At 35.4% G+C, this 14098-nt stretch overlaps 1 protein-coding gene across 2 annotated transcripts in view; it reads left to right on the top strand.

The window, feature by feature from the left end:
* Positions 1-442: 442 nt before the first annotated feature.
* MBNL1 (muscleblind like splicing regulator 1) overlaps positions 443-14098 on the top strand; it is a 206906-nt gene continuing 193250 nt past the window's right edge. Inside the window, exon 1 of one of the 2 annotated variants that reach the window (XM_017677209.3) lies at positions 443-538. The gene's annotated coding sequence lies outside the window, so the exon portion shown is untranslated. The remainder of the gene's footprint in view (positions 539-14098) is intronic. The other variant, XM_017677224.3, reaches the window with a different exon arrangement.

The raw sequence follows: 14098 nt of genomic DNA, 5'->3' as shown, positions 1-14098 counted from the left end.
TTTACAAGCTGTCTGTAGGCAGATTAGTATTTAGGTCATACTCCGAAGACTTTAAGTTAATCAGCTTTGTAAAAGCAAGTTTATTCCTCATGTATCAGCTTGACAGTTTTCTTTTGCATATTGCAGTATTTTCTGTTTTTCTGTGATTATCATTTAACCACAAAGTAGATGTTTCCTTATGTATATGAGCATTACTTAATCAAGTTTAGATTTTGATAATAACTATTCTAAAATTTGTTCACACACTTAAATATGTGTATACATTAATTGTATGTGTATACACACATATATTATATATAGCCTGTTACTATAATTCCAAGTGTAACCTTGTGAATAATTTTCTAGTCTCCATAGAATTTATAAAGCATAATGATTGGTGTTTCACAACTTCCTCTTTTGGTAGATTATCTTTTGCAGAGGGGAAAAAAAAAATGTGACTAGAGAAGAGAGCCGAGCAGAGAACTGATCTTTCAACGGTGCTGATAGTTAACTCAACTATTTAAGCAACTTAACAAGCAACCGTAAATAAGACATAGAGGTAAGAAGACTGTGTTACTTGCTATTTTTCATTCTATTATTTGGATTGCTATTTATAGGACAGTGTAAATGCTGGCTGGATTATAAAGTAGATTAGATAAACCTGATACCTCTCTCAAATAAGTAGTCCATGTTTTAAATGAAAAGCGTAGTAAATTTACAACGTTTCAATTTCACATACAATCTTTTTAAACATTGGAAATTTTTCAAGTTTCTATTGCTCTCCAAATTATTTTAACTGAAAGTAAAACACTCTGTTTTTCATACTTTTGTACACAGTTTAGTGCTGAAAGAACTTGTGTATTAATAATAAATTTTGAGAACATTTTTCTTCCCCTAGCTCCAGTAAGTTTCTAACATTTATAAATTCTCCTACATATATTAATTTTTTAACCTTGCATTGCTCTCACCCATTGTGAAAATATATTGTATTATTTAAAATGTGGCATTTCAATATTATTTTTCATATCATCATATTATGATGATTTTTAAATACTACTCTAGCAATTTGTAGTGTAGATAGTATCATTTAAAAATATAAATAAGGTAACTGAATCTAATTTTAGAAACTCATGTTTGTTTTAAGATTAATTTGCAATTATAGCACTCCAAAATGGAGCAAGAACTAAAAGAGCATTTGGCTTCGTAATTGGGGATCAAGCTAAGCTGAAACTGATCTCATTTTAAATTCTAAAGTAATCTAATCCAGTAGAAATTATTTTTCTTGTTTGTGCCAATCTAGAGTCTTTATACATATTAACTATTTATACATATTTATACTATTAAATACAATGTATTCATTATAGAGCAATATTTAGATCTTCCTTTTAAAAGCAGTTGGTTTGAATATACTTTGGTAAAAATATCACAGGTTAATTTAAAACATCTTAAAAAAGAAACAAAGCATTAAGTGAACTACTTTGGTTGTACAGATGGAAGTTTGGATAATTTGCGGCTAGCAGTTTTATAACTTACTCATTTTGAGAAGGTGGCACACGTTGCACATTTGCTTTATGAGATTTGGAAATAACTCAAGTTATATGGGTAAATAGAAAACATATATTCCAAAGTATGTATATGTATATATACACATATATAATTATATATGTATATTATTACATATATATTACTATATATCTAATATATATTCAAGTAATGTATTTGAATACTTAGTTCAGTTTGCTTTTTTAATTAGAATAATCTCATAGCTTCTGAAAAAGTAAGTCTGTATCATTCTATCAATTAATGGATTGAATTTTCATCAATTTTGGTAAACAATACTTTCATACTGGTTCTACTGCATTATTCAGAAGCAGGTTTTTTTAAAAATTATTTTTATGCAGTGTGCTGTAAGAAGAGCTACTGTCTTTTGATTATAAGGGAGAAAATTGTTAGTGTTATAAATTCAGGAAATTTATACACTGTTGACTAAAATATGACATCCTTAACTAGATCAAAACTTTTCAGTAGATAGTTGTGACAGATCCATTGTGCATCTCCATCTTTATATATCTCACACTAATTAAACACAGCTACTTTCATCAGAACTTATGTTCTTTGCAACAATACCATTTTTGACGCTATTTTCTTTTAAAAATACAGAAGTATTTTTAAATGTTCAAAATTTTAAGTATGAGATATTTTGATTTCATCAACTACAAAGTGCTGCGGGTGTGTTCTACATAGTGTGGTATTATGCTGGATAACTGATAACAACACAGGGAAAACATAGCCCAGAGCGTTACAGTCTAAGCTGACCCCCACTGTAATTCAGAATGGCAAATGAAGGCCGAAGAAGTAGAGAAAATGCTAACTTGCTGGCAAGACAAATGTGTTGATGTTTTTGACAATCAGTAAAGTCTCTGAGTGAACAGTTTAGTTCTAGATTATGGAGAATAAGATTAGAATTTTTCTGTCTTCAAGAAGATTATATTTACAGGAGAAAAAAAGATCAGTGCCAATCTGTCTGAGTTTCCTTGAGACACAGATTGTTGAAGGGATCGTTCTTGTCATTATTGGGAGAAGAGGAGGACACACTGAATATGCTTTTTCTTTCACATACTGTCATAAGAAAAAGCATTTAGAACCTGCCCCCAAGTCCAAATTATTAAAGTGAAATTAGATATAGTATTGTAAATAATTTATAGCTGGAAAAAAACAGTTTTGACTTTTAAACTTATACACATGTATTTTACTATGTTTTATAAAGATTATATCCATATGACACACCAACACAAACTTTCATTGACTCCAGTAAAAGTTGAAAGTAGATGACTGCTGTACAGCATTGTGAAATTTTATATGTCTTAATAAGATAGAGTTGGCTGTGTGGCATGTGGGTGATCATGCTAAGATCTGTCAGACCGCTGACCTCCAGGGTGGATCAGCAACCTCACCACTTAGTGGGTGTCTCCCTCCTTCCTCACGGTAGGAGCTTTCCAAAGCTGTCCACCTGTGGAAGAGAATGACCTGCTTGTAGTGGGCATTACCCACCCTGGCAAATATCTTTCAAATAATAATTTCACTTTGAAATAACAATACTATTTTTTTTTAAACATAGTATGACTGAACTTCCAAAGGAACTTTTGGAACATTGAAACTTGTTCTTTTTCCCTTTGTTTTGGCCATTTTCCTGTGTGCAAAAATAAAGACCAGAGAGTTTGTTGCCTAAAAGAAAGATTATGGTTTGGGTGCAGTCTAAGAGGGATGGCATGTTTTGAATTCAGAAACAAAGATCCTCTAAATCTGTATGATGTGGGTCTTCCAGCCTTGCAAAAGCAAATATGTGCCTGCTACATCCCTTGATTTTCTATTTGTTTTTAATGGATGTGACTTCCAAATAAGTGTCATATGTGGCATATTCATATTTTTTATATTAATAAAAATGTGTTCAATAAATGGGAAAATTATTGTGTCCACAAAAATAAGCACTGTGGGAGTACATGTGCTATGTAAGATAGAATATGATTCTTATTTCCATACAAGAAATCATTTCTGCAAATATTAGGAATAAAGACAAGTCCTTTTACATCTCTGAATATTTCCATTTAAAGATACATTATATGGAGTCTAATTTGCATATCTCTGCTTACAAAATAAAAACATTTAAAATTTTAAAATCTTTAAAACATAAATTATTTTTTGAGAACGATTATTATATTTCCAACACTTTCCTGGCATCATTGATATTTTTATTATTTTATATGAACAAAAATTAAGCACTTACATTTGGTATTTTCCAGATTTCTCCCAAGTTTGTCTTTTCATCATTCTATACATGTACAGAAAATAGGTTTTAATCTTTACAGTAATTAGGAAAATAGTAAATTTGGATTTTAATCCATATTTAGAGAAATGACATTAAAACCTTATTTAATATTGGAACCACAGCAACTAGATCAGAAATGAAGTTAGCCTATTGGTTTTTACTGCATGAACTAGTATAAACTGTCACAGTTTATTATGATTCTTTACTGTAAACTTTTAATTTTTAAAAATATTTTGTAGTTATCACATACTCAAAATTTTTCTACCTTTGAAACAAATATAAATAGCAGTATGATCTCCAAAATAAAATCACCAGTTTTGAATCTGAAACAAATAGAATCTCTCTTTACACATACCTCAGTTTAATTTATTTTCACTTTGCATACAAAAAAACTTTTAAGCAGGATTCTTTCATGCTTTTCCTATGTTAGAGAACACATTTGAAGTAGAGTAATTCTCTATGCAATTAGGCTTCCTTCTGAGCAAAAGAAAATCATTTATCTGATGCCAGTGGAGTTTTTAAGATGTTCACTAAAAGTGTTTGTTATACTTCATTTACTTAATTTTTTATTTGGAAATGATTTCAAGCTCAAAAAATGTGAAAATAAAAATAGTGCAATGAACACCCAAATACCCATACCTAGATTTGCCCAATCTTAATATTTTGCCCCATTTGCTTTGTAATTTGCTCTCATTCTTTCTTTTGCTATGTATTTTTACCTCCATAATTTTTTTCTTTTCCCTGAACCACTTGAGGGTAAATTATAAACACCATGGTCCTTTAACTTCAATGTGTAATTGCTAAAAATAGAGGTAGTCTCTTATGTAATCATCACATACAATTATTTGCTTCATAAATTTGCACTGATACAAAACCTTTTATCTATTATTTGTCCATCTTCTAGTTTTGCTATTTATCAAATACCCTTTATAATATTTCCCCTCCCAGTAAAGGATCCAATTGAGAGTAAAGTATCACATTGAGTTGCAATGTCTCTTTAGCCTCCTTTAAATTGGAACATTTCCACATCATTTGTGTTTTATAAAATTGAAAAATTCAAAGAACACAGTCTATCTGCCAACTTTTCTTTTTAACAGAGTGTTTCTCATTTTGTATTTGATATTTCCTGGTGATTAGATTGTGGTTCTGCATTTTCTGCTAGAATATAGTATAGGTTATGTTCCCTCTCCTGCTATCATACCTAGAGCCACATGATGCTCATCTGCCCTACATCGATGATATTATTTTGGTTGCCTAGTCAAAGTGCTGTCTGATTTTTCCATTTTATAATTACGGCCCCTCATGAAAACGTCCCTTGGATTTACTATGAATTGATGATATCATCTGATGCAGTCTTTACTATAAAGCACTGTAGTCACAAAATGATGATTTTCGAGCGACAGCACTCCTGCACATTTGTGTCAGTCTTTTGGATTCTACTGTCAGCAAAAGAGCTCCCATCTTTCCCATTTATTTAACTATTAATTTTTATGTCTTTCTGATACTGATATGAATCCATGAATTTCTGTCTTTTCAGTGGCTTATAATTCATTACTGCCCTTATTCTTTTGGTGCTTAGATTAACCACATTTGACCCACGAAGCTCCTTCATTCTGACTTCTGTGTTCTTAAGACATGTACCATCATACTAGTGATCACTTTCTTACTTTCTGGCAAGAATAGATTCTCCAGGCTGATTTGGTACTCACCCTGTCCCACCCAGGAATCATTCATTTCTCATTACTTTTAGTGGGCAGGTATTAGAGGCCAAGATCTGGGTATTAGATATACTCACCACCACTGGAGTATTTCTATTTCTTGACACTTTCAGCAGAAATACATTAATACGTATACATATACAGGGACACAGACATACAAGTATGCATAACAAACATATATGCATGAATACGTAAAAACATTTATATACATACACACATATTTTGGACACCATGAGCTCATCTGACACCTCCAATTCCAATTCATCCCCATAGGATTCTTTCTTGCCCTCCCCTGTACCACTTTAGTCACAGTGTGAGCCCTGGATCCTAACAGCATAAACATGTTTTCTCATTTGTTCAATTCTACAATGCATCTAAAATGATTTTGAGTTATTTAACCCAAAAACACTACTATAAACCTACTGAAAAAAGGTTTAGGGCTTTTGTGAACTTCCTCCCCGCCACACGCATACCCTGCCAAATACCATGCTTGCAAATTACCTGTACCCTCCCTCCCTCTCTCTTTTCCTCCCACTTTTTCTTCCTTTCCATTCAGGGGGTTATCATAGTATTCATTTGAAATACTGGTAGGTTCTTTTGTTTCAGTTTGGTCCCAGTTTTAGGATTTTTTTTTCCCCTTTGCATTCTTACTGGTTGAATTAATTTTTTTAATTGATTTACTTTTAATTTTTTTTTCTAAACCATGGAGATTAAAGGTTATTTGCTCCAGCAACTGCTATTAAACAAACCTGATACATCCTAATTCAAATGTTATAATACAGTTCAGAAACACTTATTTGAGTTACTGGTTGAATTTTTATATTTATATTTCAATTCTGCTCAATGTACATTTAGTCTAAAGTCAGATATTCTCTTAGATATTCAAAAAGTGACAATTTCAGAAAAGAAAGTAGATATCTGTGGTATTTGGTCAACCTTCTGAATGTATTATTGCATAGGGATTTTTTAAGTTAAGTGTGCACATATCATCACATTTACAAAAAAAATAATTAGATGACGTAATGAAAGAAGCAATCGTGCACTTGTGTCGTCCATTTGCACTGAAAAAAATTCTCAGCTTTTATGTAAGTGATTCTAGAATGTTCCTGCCCTAGCACTCTCCCATATTCTACTGTAATGTCCCTAACCCAACACTCTGTCTCCTTTTACCCCATTTGAATTTTCTTGAAAGCACTTAATACTATTTAAAATTTCATCTTTCTTTCTTTATTCACTTATTTCTCCTGGTAAAATATAAGTTCTGTGAGAGCAGGGATTTATTCTGTTTTGTTTATGCTATATCCTCAAGTATATAAATGCATGGAACGTAGTAGGTACTCTAGTGATGATTAGGCAAGAGGCCTTACCATTTCAGTGCCTCAGATACACTAGAACGAGTATAATAAAAATATGGCTATTTCCTGAGGTCATCAGGAAAAGGCCAGAGTTATGGTAGTACTCTAAACTGCCATGCAGTTGGCAGGGGGAGATACTTCTGTTAACACTGAATGAAAGGAACTGAAACAAAAAAGTGGTCCCTGGAGACAACAAGTAGACCAAGATGTTCTCTTTTTTTCTGTTGGCTCTTTTCCACTGAGCTAAAAAGAGCTAAGTTCTCAGTGGCTGCTGCTCATCTCTGAGCATCCTGGGGGGCAGTCGCTCTCCACTGCTGCCCCACTGCCTTTGCATTTGTGTGCCCTGCCCTCCCCGAGAGAAACGTGTGCCCCCTCTTCTGGGTTCATCGTTTTCCTCAAGCCAGAGGGAAGGGCAATCCCCTTTCAGAATACTTTCCTGTTTAGCATCTGCCTGCACTGGCCTCAGGTTATGCCTACGGTTCGCGTATTGTTTTGTAATTATTTCCTGTTTCTAATTTTGGTCTTGACATGGATTATAAAGCTACTCTAGGAAAACTGGTGTTTTTTTTATACATCCAACATATCAAGTTTAAGGTTATAAACTAATGACTTAGTTCTTGAGATTATTAGGCCCTAAATAATGATGATAATGATGATATGATAATAGGATAATGTTAATAATGATAGCTTTACTATTACATTTCCAGTACTAGTTTTCAGTACCATTTTATGTCATTTTTTAGTACCAGTTTTTAAATACCATTGTATGTCAGGTGCTTCACAGGACTGACTAATTTAATACCTTCACCAATCCTGTAAAATAACTTACTGTTATTACTATTTTACATACTCAAGAAAAAAGAAGAGAGACTCAGAGAAAGAGAGGTAGCTTGATAATGGTCACAAAACTGACCCCGGTGTGTCTGCCTGCAAGCTGGGTCTTTATCATGTTATTATACTTCCTCTGCTACTTTTTTATTGAGAAGCAAGGTAGGCAAAAGCTGTGGTTTAGGTGCTTAGAAATTTATAGATTATATGGTACTGCCCCTGCCTCTACACTCTAGCAGGAAAATAAGAAAAGGAGAGGATTTTCAGTCACAATAGGAAAAATGTAAGATGTCATCTAAGACACCAAAATAATTGAGTCATACTTCTGGGTGCAGTGATAGCATGAGGCTCCCTCAGGGAGACAGCTTTAAGCCATCAACATTTTCATTAGCTATAAAAGAGTGAGGATAATAACTTTTTGAAAAAGTTCAAAGAACTGAAAAAACATAATATTGCATGAATTGAAGCCACTCTTTTTCTATGCTCTGGTGCTACCATAGGAGGTATTGGTGACTCAGACTTTGTGGTTCTCCTCAGGAATTGGGTTATGTGAAGAGTGGATTTTTAATTCTTGTGAGGAGCTTCTGTTTTCATTTGGAAGCATGTCTATACATGTATTCATATATCAAGCATTATGCTTTGAGTACTGTTCTAGATATTGGGAAAACAGTGAAAGACAAGACCAGGGTTCCACCCTCAAGGAGCTGAATTTCAGTCTAGTGAGGAGAGACAATAAGTAAACCAGTAAACATGTAAATTATTTAAAAAGGAAATTTCGCATGGCAATAGGAGCATGAAGAAAATTAAGCAAGGTAAAAGGACAGAGAGGTTGAGGAGGAAAGCTTCTTTACCTGGCTGGCCTCTCAAGGTGGCCTCTCTGTAATATGTAAGCAAAGATCTGAATGATGCCAAGGTTGAGAGTGCCATGCAGAAGACCCTGGGAGGCACGGCCCAGGAAAGTGGTGGACAAAGGCAGAGACAGAAATGAGCTAGCACATCTGAGAAGCAGAAAGGAGGAATCCAGGTCTCAGAGGGTAGTGAGAGGTGAAGCTAAGGAGCTTGGGTTGACAAGCAGTCAGGTCACCTAGGCTGTAGGCCAAGGAAAGGAACTGTACATTGTGAGCAAGCATTTGCAAGGACATGCACGTGTGTGAACTAGCAAGAAGAGTGCAATGAATGACCCATTCATTACCTGTGTTTAACATTCATTATCTGTGTTTAACACAGGTCAGGAAAAACCACTATTTGAAGAGAAGCAGGATGTACTACATAGGTCCAAAACTTTCTTAGGGGAAAAATTACAGTATTTAGATAAATTTCATATAAGCTGAGTTTACCTTCAGAGTTTAACTACATTTTCTTGCCTTTACATTTCCATATAGGTATGGGTTGATACAAATGAGAAGGGCTCAAATATATTTTATGAGACTGATGCACTACATACTGCACTAATGAGGCACCTTCAAATATATTTTAAATTCGTCAACTTAAGACTTTTCAGCAAAATTGCTGTGGGATAATTGACCCTAATCATGGCCATTAAAAATAGGTACACTGGTGTCTGGTAGTGGAGTCATCAGACACCTTAGTTTCTGCATGGATATGAACCAGAAAAGATGAGCAAGAAAGCTGTTTTCCAGTCTGCAGAGACAACAGATGTTCCCTTATTTATTCTTCTCAAATCCCAGCACCAATGATGACAGGGATGCATGCAACATCAACCTGTTCCTCCTGTAAGTAGCAGGAACTTACTCTGTATTGTCCACAGTAATTATACATTTTCTTTGATTTATTTTTATTATCCCAAGAGATCTAAGTGACCCAATTAGTACCTTTTAAATCCCAGAGTTAAGTGTACATGACTTCTGGGGGGAGTTGGGAGGTTGAATGTGATTTGGGAAGGGAATATAGAAGAGCTTACTGTAAAGGACATTGTCTTTTTTCTGAGCAAACAGACTCAATATCTCTGAGGGACCACAAAACAAATGACTCCCTTCTGTACTTAGGAAGTTAATAACAACTAATATGACTTCTTCTATTTCTGGTTTGGATTAAGAGCTGACAATGAAAAAATCTACTAGTGGTCTTGGACGGAGTGTGCACTTAGAAGGATGACAATGGCTGCGGTGGAGAGGAACAGGCAGACATGATACTGCAGGAGACGCAAGCTAACTGAGTGCTCCTGACAGTGTTTCAATGGAAAACCATTATGTTACTGGTACTGGGAAGTATGTAGGGGTATATAGATGACATGTGCTATTTTAGTGAGGCAGTCCGTCCTACCATGTAAATATGTGAGTATGATGACTCATGTATTATCAGATAATTGCAGTGTGAGCTGGTGTGTGATTTCCAAGTGCATGTGTGTGATAGAAGAAGAAATGCATAAATACTTGCAACGTGTGAATATTAGAGAATGTTCCTGAAACATGAAGCCAGCTTCCCTGACCTGCCTCTTACTATAGGTGGGCCGATTAACCAAGAAGCAAATCTACTCAAATTATGAGAGTAGCAGGTTTCCTGCAATAAGTGTAGAACACGTTTGTTGACAGGAACTAGATTCAGGAGGAGAGCATAGAAAGTGCACATGGGCCTAGTGTATGACTCTATTTAGTTAGCTTAGGGCTGATGATCGCCCTCCAGAATTAGATGCTAAGGATGCCTTCTCCAGAGCAAAGAGGCCTCTCCTTCTTCCTTTTTTGGCTTTGTTCCTTTCGTTGGTGACCTGTCATGTTGGAAAAGAATCTCTTTCAAAAGTGTAAATGTTCCTCTTTCTGAGGGTGATGTCATCATTCCTGTGGCCCAGGCCTTTGTTACTAAATAGTACTTAACAGCACAATCATTTTCTCCTTTTGGGAGTTCTGAGCATATTTGTTCTGATGAAGCTGAGACATAGAATAAAAGCTGAAAAAGGGGCAACTATGCCTGTAATGATTTCTGGACTTGTGTTACTTAAAAGAAGTGAGGAGACAACTACATTTTTATTCTGTGGCAACAGCACTGACTAGGTTAAAAAATAAAAAAGGAAATTTACATACAGCTCTCAGGCAAGTCTTTTCCTTGCTACTTTGCATCATATACTCTTCTTTCAAATGGTAGATGCTTTTGCTTGGCTTGGCTTGTCCTTCCCCTGGTTTCCTTGTAAAGTAGGTGGGGAAAGTTGGACAAAAGAAAGCTGTACACTGGCCAATTAAGAGTGATGTTTCTAATGTGCCTATTTATCATTCCAGGGAACATCTAGAATTCCCTTTTAATTACATCCTACCTATCTCCTCATAAAACTGTAAGAAGATCTGTCTTTCATCTTGTAAAAATTTGCTGTAAATTTCTTAAAGTTTTAATTTGATTTTACTCCTCATATTTTAAAGGGACCTAGAATTTAATGTGAGTTTATTTTTGAATATTCTACATTTTAAAATTCATAATTACTATCCATTTTAAGTATAACAATAGCTGTAATTTATAGGCCTGACCTATGTTAGGTTAATTCTCATGAAGTCATTCACCATCACAATTCTGTGAGGTAGACATTTTAAGTTTGCAGGAAACAGACTTGGAGAGATTGTCCAAAATCACATCTCTAATAACAAACTCCACTGACTGTCTTTATTCACAGGAGCAAAGGCACGGGTTGAATAGCACCTTTTGAAATAACATTCCTTTGCTTTTTAACCTGATTCTTCTGAAAGGTGTGGTGTATACCCAGGCCATTGCTGCAAGCTGGTGGGGGGCAGTGGGTGCGCCCTGTTGCCAGAGCAGCTAGCAGCATAGGCAGACGGGCAAGGTTGCAGCAGCCACAACTCTTGCCAAAGCAAACTAGCCCATGTATCATATTTGGCATGTGTATTCCTGTTGCCAATAACCCCAGAGTAGACCGTGTTTTCCCTTTAGTCACTGGGTAATTTAGTCACAAATGAAATAGATTCACTTCAGTTGGCTGCTTCTTCCATCATGGTAAAGAAAATATCCCAAGTTGTACCAAGTATCACCCACGAGCTACTTTTTCCTAGTACTTGATTTTTGTCTGCCTCTTACAAATTGGATATTTGCTGCCAAATATGCCCTATTCCACAACTTCAAGTCTAATTGAACAAAGTTAACACCTTCCAGGGTCCACGTAGAGATCTCGATATCTAGGGATACTGACAAACTATTTACAGCTTCTCGATAATACAGACCAACCAGAATGATGAAAATAAACAGACTTCAAAGTTCTCACAAGGGGAAAAACTGTTCTGGCTAAGTCAGTAATTTAGACTGTTTAGAGAAGAATGATTTCATGAAAAAGAGGCCCAGAGTGGCCAGCTTCTTTTATATAGTTAACTTTTTCTTTACTTAATTGTAAAGAATAAATGACAGGTAGGAAAATGTTTTTGCAGGAACGTGGGAGTCTAGAAGCTGTGAAAGGAAGTTACACTGTGCATAGAAGTAAGCATGTGGGTAGGAGTTATAGACCACTACTCTATTGCTAGTCAAGAATAGTCACTTATAAACATCTTTACAATGGCAACTGAACAGAATTAATAAACTATTAAAGGCACTTGATACATTATTTAAAATAAGCATGTATTACCTTTTATACCAGGAACAGAAAAAAAAATAATTTTACATGTGGAACAAAGATTTTTTTTTAAAAAAAGCCTTTAGCTTTGACAAAGCTAAAGATAATACAATTAGATTTTCACATGTTAATTCAAAAGTTGACATGCTGTATTCTCTGACAGTATGAGAGAGAAGCTGGCTTTGTCTGTAGATGTCATAGCCTTAAAAGACTAAGCCCAGGAAACAAATAAAAGTAAACAGCAAAGAATACAGCAAGGGCTACATAGTAATGATTAGTCACAGATTTCTTCAAATCTTGCCCTTAGGGGCTGGACACTGCATCTTAACAGAAATAAAATCACTATTTCATGCAACCAGTAGTAGAATTAGGTCTTGTAAATGATGAGGAATTCAGGCAGTGAAGGTACTCTGGTGGCTCTCAAATGGCTAATTCTAGATGGCTGAATTCAATGAACAGAAGGGGAGATCATAAAAATAATGATAACTGCCTTTTGGATTTAGATTCACCTGTCCACACACTCATTCTTTTCTTTCACTACACTTTGCATATTTATAATATTCATTTCATTGATTATAATTGTTTACTCTTCACATTTATTGTCCCTGCAGGACTGTATGTTTCAAGAGGCTTGATGTCTAGTTTTGCACCCCCTACGGCCTCCGATTCTAGGAAAGGCCAGAATTACTCCAGGTGCTCAGTGACTATTGGTGAACCGGATAGGGAACTTGGTAGCAGAAAGATTTAGAGTGGAAAGGTAACAGTTACCGGTGAGCTGGTGACCCACAGCCAGAAAAGTTTGAAAAGGGAGAAAGCATGTTCAACATTATCTAGAAATACATTCATTACTAGGAAGGTTGGATGGGATCAGGCCCTGTCAGCAGTTACTCATTGCTAAGTGTGTGGCAGAAATATGGGAATTCAGATCCATCCAGGTGTGGCCAGGAGGGTCATTTGGACTGATGACTCATTCACCAAGACTGTAAATTAAGATTTCTAGCATTACCTGTAAATGAGATTCAAATGAGAAATGTCCTGTTAATTTATTTGTGTTTATGATTTAACTGTGATAATTTGTTGCATGAATTTGTAAAATAGACTAAAATTTGCACAAGTGTTTTCATCCCCAAAGATATTGTATATATATTTTATGCACGTGTGTGTATATATATATATACATATATATATATAATATATTCTCTAGGCATATACATTCTATAGTATGTATATATATCTGTGTGCATATCCAAAGGGCAATGGGCCAGGACACTCAGGATCTCTCAGGAGGCCCTGTCGTCACTCTCAAGGGGTGTTCATGATCACAATTTCCTAGAAAGAGCCAGGGTATGGATTTAAGCAAACAGCAACTAAGCATTATAGAATACATAGGATTATTCTCTGTGTGGGCTTGACTATTAGTCTAGTTTGTTTTTAAGCCCACAGGCCACTGATGCTTACCTGGTACAAAGTGATGAAACATACTGTGGTTACCCAAGAAGCAACCTGTCCAACCAGGTGCGTGACAAAGATGTGCCATCATCTCAGCCCCCACAATTAGTCTTGACTGCCCGTTTTTAGATGCATATGGACACCAGCTTACCGAACTAACTCTCTGAGACAGAGTTTCCTGTAGAGAACACTGCTTCTATTGATCCAAATAAACTTCACTTGCCAAAGGGAGGACACAGAGCAGGTCAATGGGTTGCCACTGATTCTGGGCAATTTCATTTCCTAAACTCGCTCAGTGGTAGGAAACCTTTGCTGCACATTGGAATAACCTGAGGAACTTTAGAAAAATACTGATGCTTGGTTGACAGTCCCAGAAATTTGG

This window comes from Manis javanica, chromosome 3 (assembly GCF_040802235.1).
Source record: "Manis javanica isolate MJ-LG chromosome 3, MJ_LKY, whole genome shotgun sequence".
Taxonomy (NCBI): domain Eukaryota; kingdom Metazoa; phylum Chordata; class Mammalia; order Pholidota; family Manidae; genus Manis; species Manis javanica.
This window is presented reverse-complemented; position numbering and strand designations above follow the sequence as displayed.